This window comes from Macrosteles quadrilineatus, unplaced genomic scaffold (assembly GCF_028750875.1).
Source record: "Macrosteles quadrilineatus isolate MER2022 unplaced genomic scaffold, UCM_ALF_1.0 Scaffold_3__2_contigs__length_128488019, whole genome shotgun sequence".
NCBI lineage: Eukaryota > Metazoa > Arthropoda > Insecta > Hemiptera > Cicadellidae > Macrosteles > Macrosteles quadrilineatus.
Window position 1 is genome coordinate 17081827 of NW_026542596.1, and position 6450 is coordinate 17088276.

The following is a 6450-nucleotide window of genomic DNA, read 5'->3' on the forward strand; positions in this document are numbered from 1 at the left end:
TCTTACAGTACTATTACGGAGATTCGGGTTAAGAGAAAATTTACCCAAACGATTTAAAAATAGAATGAAGTGTGTGTACTAAGGGTCATAGCCATTAGTAAAGGGTTAAGTATAATTATTACAAATTATTGTTTTCATCACTCCTTAACGAAAGTAACTATTTTCGATAACAGCTGACATCAATGAAAGTAGTCGTTTCCCAAGCTCTAATTTACGGCGAGGGAAAATCGATCAGCTGATTTTCCCTCGCTCTAAATTTACTTTCCCTCGCTCTCAATTAGTTCTTCATTTATTCACTACGCGCGCTAGTGTTTTGTTACAGTTTAATTTAACGATTTTAATCAGCTGTATGTATTTTTAAAAGTTGAATTATTCCTTTATTTTGATGTTTAAACAAAATTTATTGAGAAATATACGTAGGTTTCTTTTTGGAAGATTTTATTTTACAGTATTTTGATGTTCAATCAAATTAATTGAGAAATAAAATTGTTTTAATATTACTGAGGTCAGTGAGGTCTGCTATTCTGTGTTTGTGTATTTTTGCGTCGTGATGAAAAGTATCGTTCATAACTCGTACCGAAAGTTATTATCCGGCACTTGCTCCATTATTCCCGTCCTCGGCTTCGCCTCGTACGTGAAAATAGCTCTCACATACTCGGCTTTGCCTCGCACGTGAAATTGGAGTTCCCTGTGTTCGGCTTTGCCTCACACAAAAACTTGAGATCGCAACGGAAAATGCCACTTTCGGTCCTAGTAATGAAATATACTATTTCGTAATTCTTTAACTCAACTATTCAGATGAGATTTTGTGCAAGTCATTGATTTAGTTCCAATGAAACATACACTCATATTCTGTCTGTCTCAAACATTGTTAGAACTAGTCTGAAAAAGAGAAAAAAGATTACTATTTCACTAACAGGATCTTTTAGTTAGAAGTGTCAACGTTAATGCCGGAATATAAACAAATTTGCAACGAAAAAATAAAAGAGTGTAGAACAAGTGCCGTTGCCGATAAGGTTTTATGGTTAGGAGGCATATGCTTTGAATGAGAGTGGCACAGCTGCGGGTAGGCCTATATTGACAAATACCGGGGAGCCTATTCAACATAGTAGCAATCAAAAGATTTCAACTTTCAACCTCAAACATCGATATAGGTTATAACTCTGAGTTGTAAATTGTTATCCACCCATTAGTTTTATACCCATTGTATGGATTGCTGTTGTTTCCAAAAATCCATAATTCAAAATTCAATAAATATTTTAGCACGAAATGTAAATATATTTATAATTTTGTTGACAAACGGCTTCACGTTCCTCCAGACATTCTACTTTAAGAAGTTTTTTTGTAGCCAAGGAATATAAAAGCTTTTTTTCTCAAATAAAAAAATGACACTACTATTTTGACTGATATGAATCACGAATTATTATTATTATTATTATTATTATTATTATTATTATTATTATTCCCAAAGTGAGGAGACAGGATAGGGGAAATATTGTTAATTTTTATTCATAAAAGATACATTTTCATACCTACGTGTTGTTTAAAATCTGTATGCACAAACTTGTTTAAAAAGTCTTTTGGTAGTGTAAAATGCTAATCACTCGTTGTTTTATGAGTATTCTCAATCAATATTCTGCATGAATTCCAACCCAATGTAATAAACTTACACATGATATGGAATGGTGAAACTGGGTGACAGAGGCATTGACGGCCACGGGTTTTAACACGGGGCTACCAGCCCGGCCCATAATTAACTATTTCCATAATACTATTATGATGCACACACACACATATATAAAAAACATACGAACTCATAGTCAAATATAATTAAAAAAAAACATAAAAAGGAAAAAAAGGAAAAAAAAATGTTTTTGTTCAAATTATGGTTGTTTATTAAATATTATTTAATTTGAAAATAAAACCAATGGATTTATACGATGTACCTGTAAAAGATAGTATAATAAGGCAATAGATATAAGTTTTCCTCTCAAATAGCTTGCAGCTAGAGAGGTATACAAGGCGCTGCAGTGTACAACAAATTTTCGCATGCGAGAAATAAACAAATTGAAATTGAAATTGAAAATTATTATAAATATTTGATTTATAATAATTGATAATTGAATTAATTTTTATAATAATAATTGAATCGGCGCTGTTTATTATTATTATTATGTATCATGCATTATCATGATGGCATAGTTTATCTGTTACTGTCTCAAAGGAGTTTTGTACCCTCATAATCGTAAAGTAAATTTATGTATGGATGAAAAATCATACTAGTCTAAATCAGTAAACGGCAAATGACATAAGGAAAATGTATCGTCAGAAGAAATGGTGTGTGAACTCTATTTCCCTTGGATATTCTATGAATAATGTAGCGGTTGGATAAGGTAAGGTAGCTTACCAGTCTCGGTCAAAAGTAAATACTCTAAAACCCAGGTAAAGAATAGTTGCCGGTAGTTGGTTGCACAAGCTTAAAAGAGGCAAATAACCGTGCTATTGTCTGTGGTTTCTTTAGCGTTATTGATAACTGTAGAGTGTAATACTACCATTGCTTTCAACCGATGAAAACTAATTTTGTCTGTAATAAAATACGTACTTACAACTGTACAGTATGGTTGTTTTAATTATAAAAGTGCTCCCATAAACACAGTTAGTCGTGAAGATTGTACATCATATGATTTAGCAGCTTTTAGTGGGTTGGTCTATTACCTTTTTGCAAGAAATGTTACCTTAACATTCGTAGATTGTGATAATCGTATAGTCACAATATCGATTATCACAATAACAACTTTCCATATTTGGAATCAATTATAATACGATAAAAAAACTTCGTTCTAAGCAGTATGAGAACGAAACGCATAGTATATCGTCTTTAATAAGTCAACAGCTTTAAAAAACGAATAATCGATTATAATTTAATTAATTATGTAGATCTGTAAATGATCATCTGAAAATAAAAATATAGAATAACAAATCCGTTTCAAATTGTATTAGTTAATTTTTAAAAATAGTTAAATTTTATCTAAATATTACCGTGGAAAACGATACTATTTGCCGTGGGTTTACATTACTTCACAAACCTTAGTATAATTCTCTTGCGTCTAGCGGATGAACCCAGAATTAAGGTTTGGAGGAAATGAGGATCTCGCTGATAAAGAGATAGACAAAAAATTAATTGGATATTATACTCTTAAGCAGCAGTAAGCATTTCAAAGAGACGAAGATTTTATATTTGAGAACCCTCTTATAAGGTCGGCTAGTTGAAAAATCCAGGTCGATGAATTTTAAGGACAACGGTCTTTAATTAGATTAAATTAATTGCTAATGAAACTACAGAGGGTTGAACTAGCTAAGCCAAGCTAAAGAAGTCTTTTAGAGTAAAAGAATATTCAGGTTTAGTAAAATGTAATACCTCAATATTATTTGCATATTAATTACCATGATAATTTAATAGCTTCAACACTTTTAGTTTGAAACGGCAGAACATCGCGTAGCATTGACTTTTTCGTTATTTTGCTAGTATTCCATTAGAATATGTCTAACAGTGCAAAAACTTCAATTAAGTACGTAACTTATTCCCAATATATCATGGTAGTTAATGTATCATAATGTTAACATATTATGTATTGTCAATATAATATCCTAAAAAAAATGGTAAACACGTATTTATCCTAAATGATATCAATACAAAGACCGGTTAAAAAGGGCAATCTTCTGGATCAACAACCAATACAAGGCAAAGACTATTAAACAAAGAGTGATTAGCTTACAAGGCTTATAGCTTCATGCATGTGAAATGTAGTCTTTGGAAGTTAGCCTCTTGTTGCCTTACAGTCTCATTATTTGTTATCCATTTGTAAATACCATCGTATATACCAAGGCAAAAATGTGGTTCGGATTCCACTATAAACTGTAGGTCCCTTAGTTGCCATTAGCTAGCTGTATGGGCTATTAATTAACAGCTGAGTCTAAGGAATGTCGGCCTTAGTGACTAACAAGACTACAAGATCGCGCCACTCATCTCCGTTCATACTTGGCTTTTAATACCTACTTTGTATGGTCGCCATTTCATTGAAAGTAAAAAGTAAAATGCTGATTCATTTAAATATAAATAATCTACCCTAATCAACTACGTGGAGTTTACAAATTGTACACGTAAGCCTAATACTATACTTAACAGTATGAATTTAAAAATATATATTTTTTATACTTTATGTTATTTTCTACCGTTTGGAGCAGATTTTCAAAGCTGTAATAGTCGAAGGGAATCAGATGATTTACTGGATGAAAGTTGAGGTTATAATCATACAGTTCAGAGAGTTACAAACTGTGACAGCTGTTGAAATGTGTTCGTTGCATAAACAAACCCTACCAGTTTGCTTCAAGACTTTGCAAAACAATTATGACCTGCTACCTGTGCGTTTATCCTTCTGTTTACAGTACCCATAGTTCGAACCAACTTCATAAATATTTGGTGTTATGGTTTTAGTTGTTTGTGTTTATGGAAAAGTACACGAATTCCACCAAGTGACCAGATGCTTGTTGGCTATAAATTGAAAAAGATAGAAGGTAAAACAAGAAGAAAGGACTAAGAGCTAACGCTAAAGTAGTTTGGTAAACAGAATGTGGTTTGGCATCTTTTACTAGGAATTTAGTAAATCGAAATATCAAATAAAACAGAATAAGCAATCTAACAAAATACAAATTTTGTTTTGTAAAGTTTACATCCGTGAAATGTCAATTTATGTAGTTATTACAATCCAGCCTGGGGCAACGATTCTAATACGGTAATCTAGATTTTTCATTGAAACTGATCGATTATTTTTAGATGGTAAACTTATACAACCTAAAAATATTAGCACGTTTTACAGTTTCACTCAATCTGGTATCGGCAGAATATCATTAAACAAATTACATACTAAATTTATTCGTGTACTTACTAGTTTGTTATGCAAATGTTAATTAAGGCAGTTGATGTATTTGTTATACTGTAGTAAAATAAGTAGCCTAATTTACAAATATTGTTAAAATTTAATTTCATTAACATTTTTACATTATTCAATAAATAATTTTAAAACGCATTCTCAACACAAAGGCATATTTTCTCCATATACGTGTAGCTACAGCGTTAAAAATATTATTTAGCTTTTTAGAAATTCTAAAAAATTTGATAAATTTTATATAGTGGTTTCTTGTTGTTTTTTTAGGAATTATTTATTGCCTACAAGACAGTAATAAAGTAAAATCTATATACATTTACAGAGAGGGCATTAGTTAATATATTAAAAAAAAACTTAGATAGTGTAATCACTAATCAGGTATTTTGTTTTTTGCATTTTTGAAACGAAAGGCGTTTTCTAAATAGATTTTAATTTTATATACCTGAAACAAAAATGTTTGGTGTATGTATACGTAGATATTGGCATGCATTTTCTGATATTTCCCAATATGTGTCAATATTACCTTTCTAAAATACGCGTGGAACTTGGATTTTGTTTTGAAACACTCGCTTTTGTTATTACAGTCAATTCCATGCTTAGCCTACAATCACTTCATACAAAATACCAATTCCATTTCAGATGTAATCAAATGTTACATGTAATCAAAACTTACAGTGTGGCGAGACAAACAAATGAATGTGATTTATGAAGAGGGGTTTATAAATGTAAATTAAATGTGTTTTGAAATCATTAGAATTTGTATTACAATGGAAGTAGTATAAAATTAAATATTTGTAATATAATGAAACAACGTAATAAATTGTTAGTGTTCATTAAACTTTGAGTGTTATTAAACATATAGTAGTATAGTAGGCTTAAAAGAGAGATTTAATACTGCATTTATTTATCAATAACCATTCCAAAGAATTGCTACTTTAATTCCATTGTTCGCAACACTACACACACCTCTATTGTAATACTAGATAGAATTACGTGCAAGGTCTAGTAGGTAAGGTTCTCCGGGTTAAAAACCCTCTTATCACTAACTGCACTACAAATATGTAAAGCCGAGACCCGGTAGCTGGAAGACAACCTTGTCTATTGATTTAGCATATAAAATGAATACAGAAAAGGTTCTCAAAAATTATGTTTATATTAGAGACTAAATAACTGCCTTTACTACATAAAAGCTACAAGACAAATATCTGGATAAATTAGCTACAAATGTATTAATTATTAAATTTTTTCTCATCGTATGGATCGCTCAAAAATATTCTTTGTTTACAAACCAACCTTAAAAAACATGTTCTGCTAACAAATTTTATTTGGAGCTAAGATAAGTTAGTTTGAAGTTGTTTATGTTCTTTACCTACGACCGTTTTTTAAACTACCGGTAGCCATTTCAGTACAGTTCTTAGAATTGAAAAGTTTCACTTAACAGCTGTTTACTTTCATAACAGCATAGTTTCATTTCATAACAACACGGGTAACGGACCAATGAGAT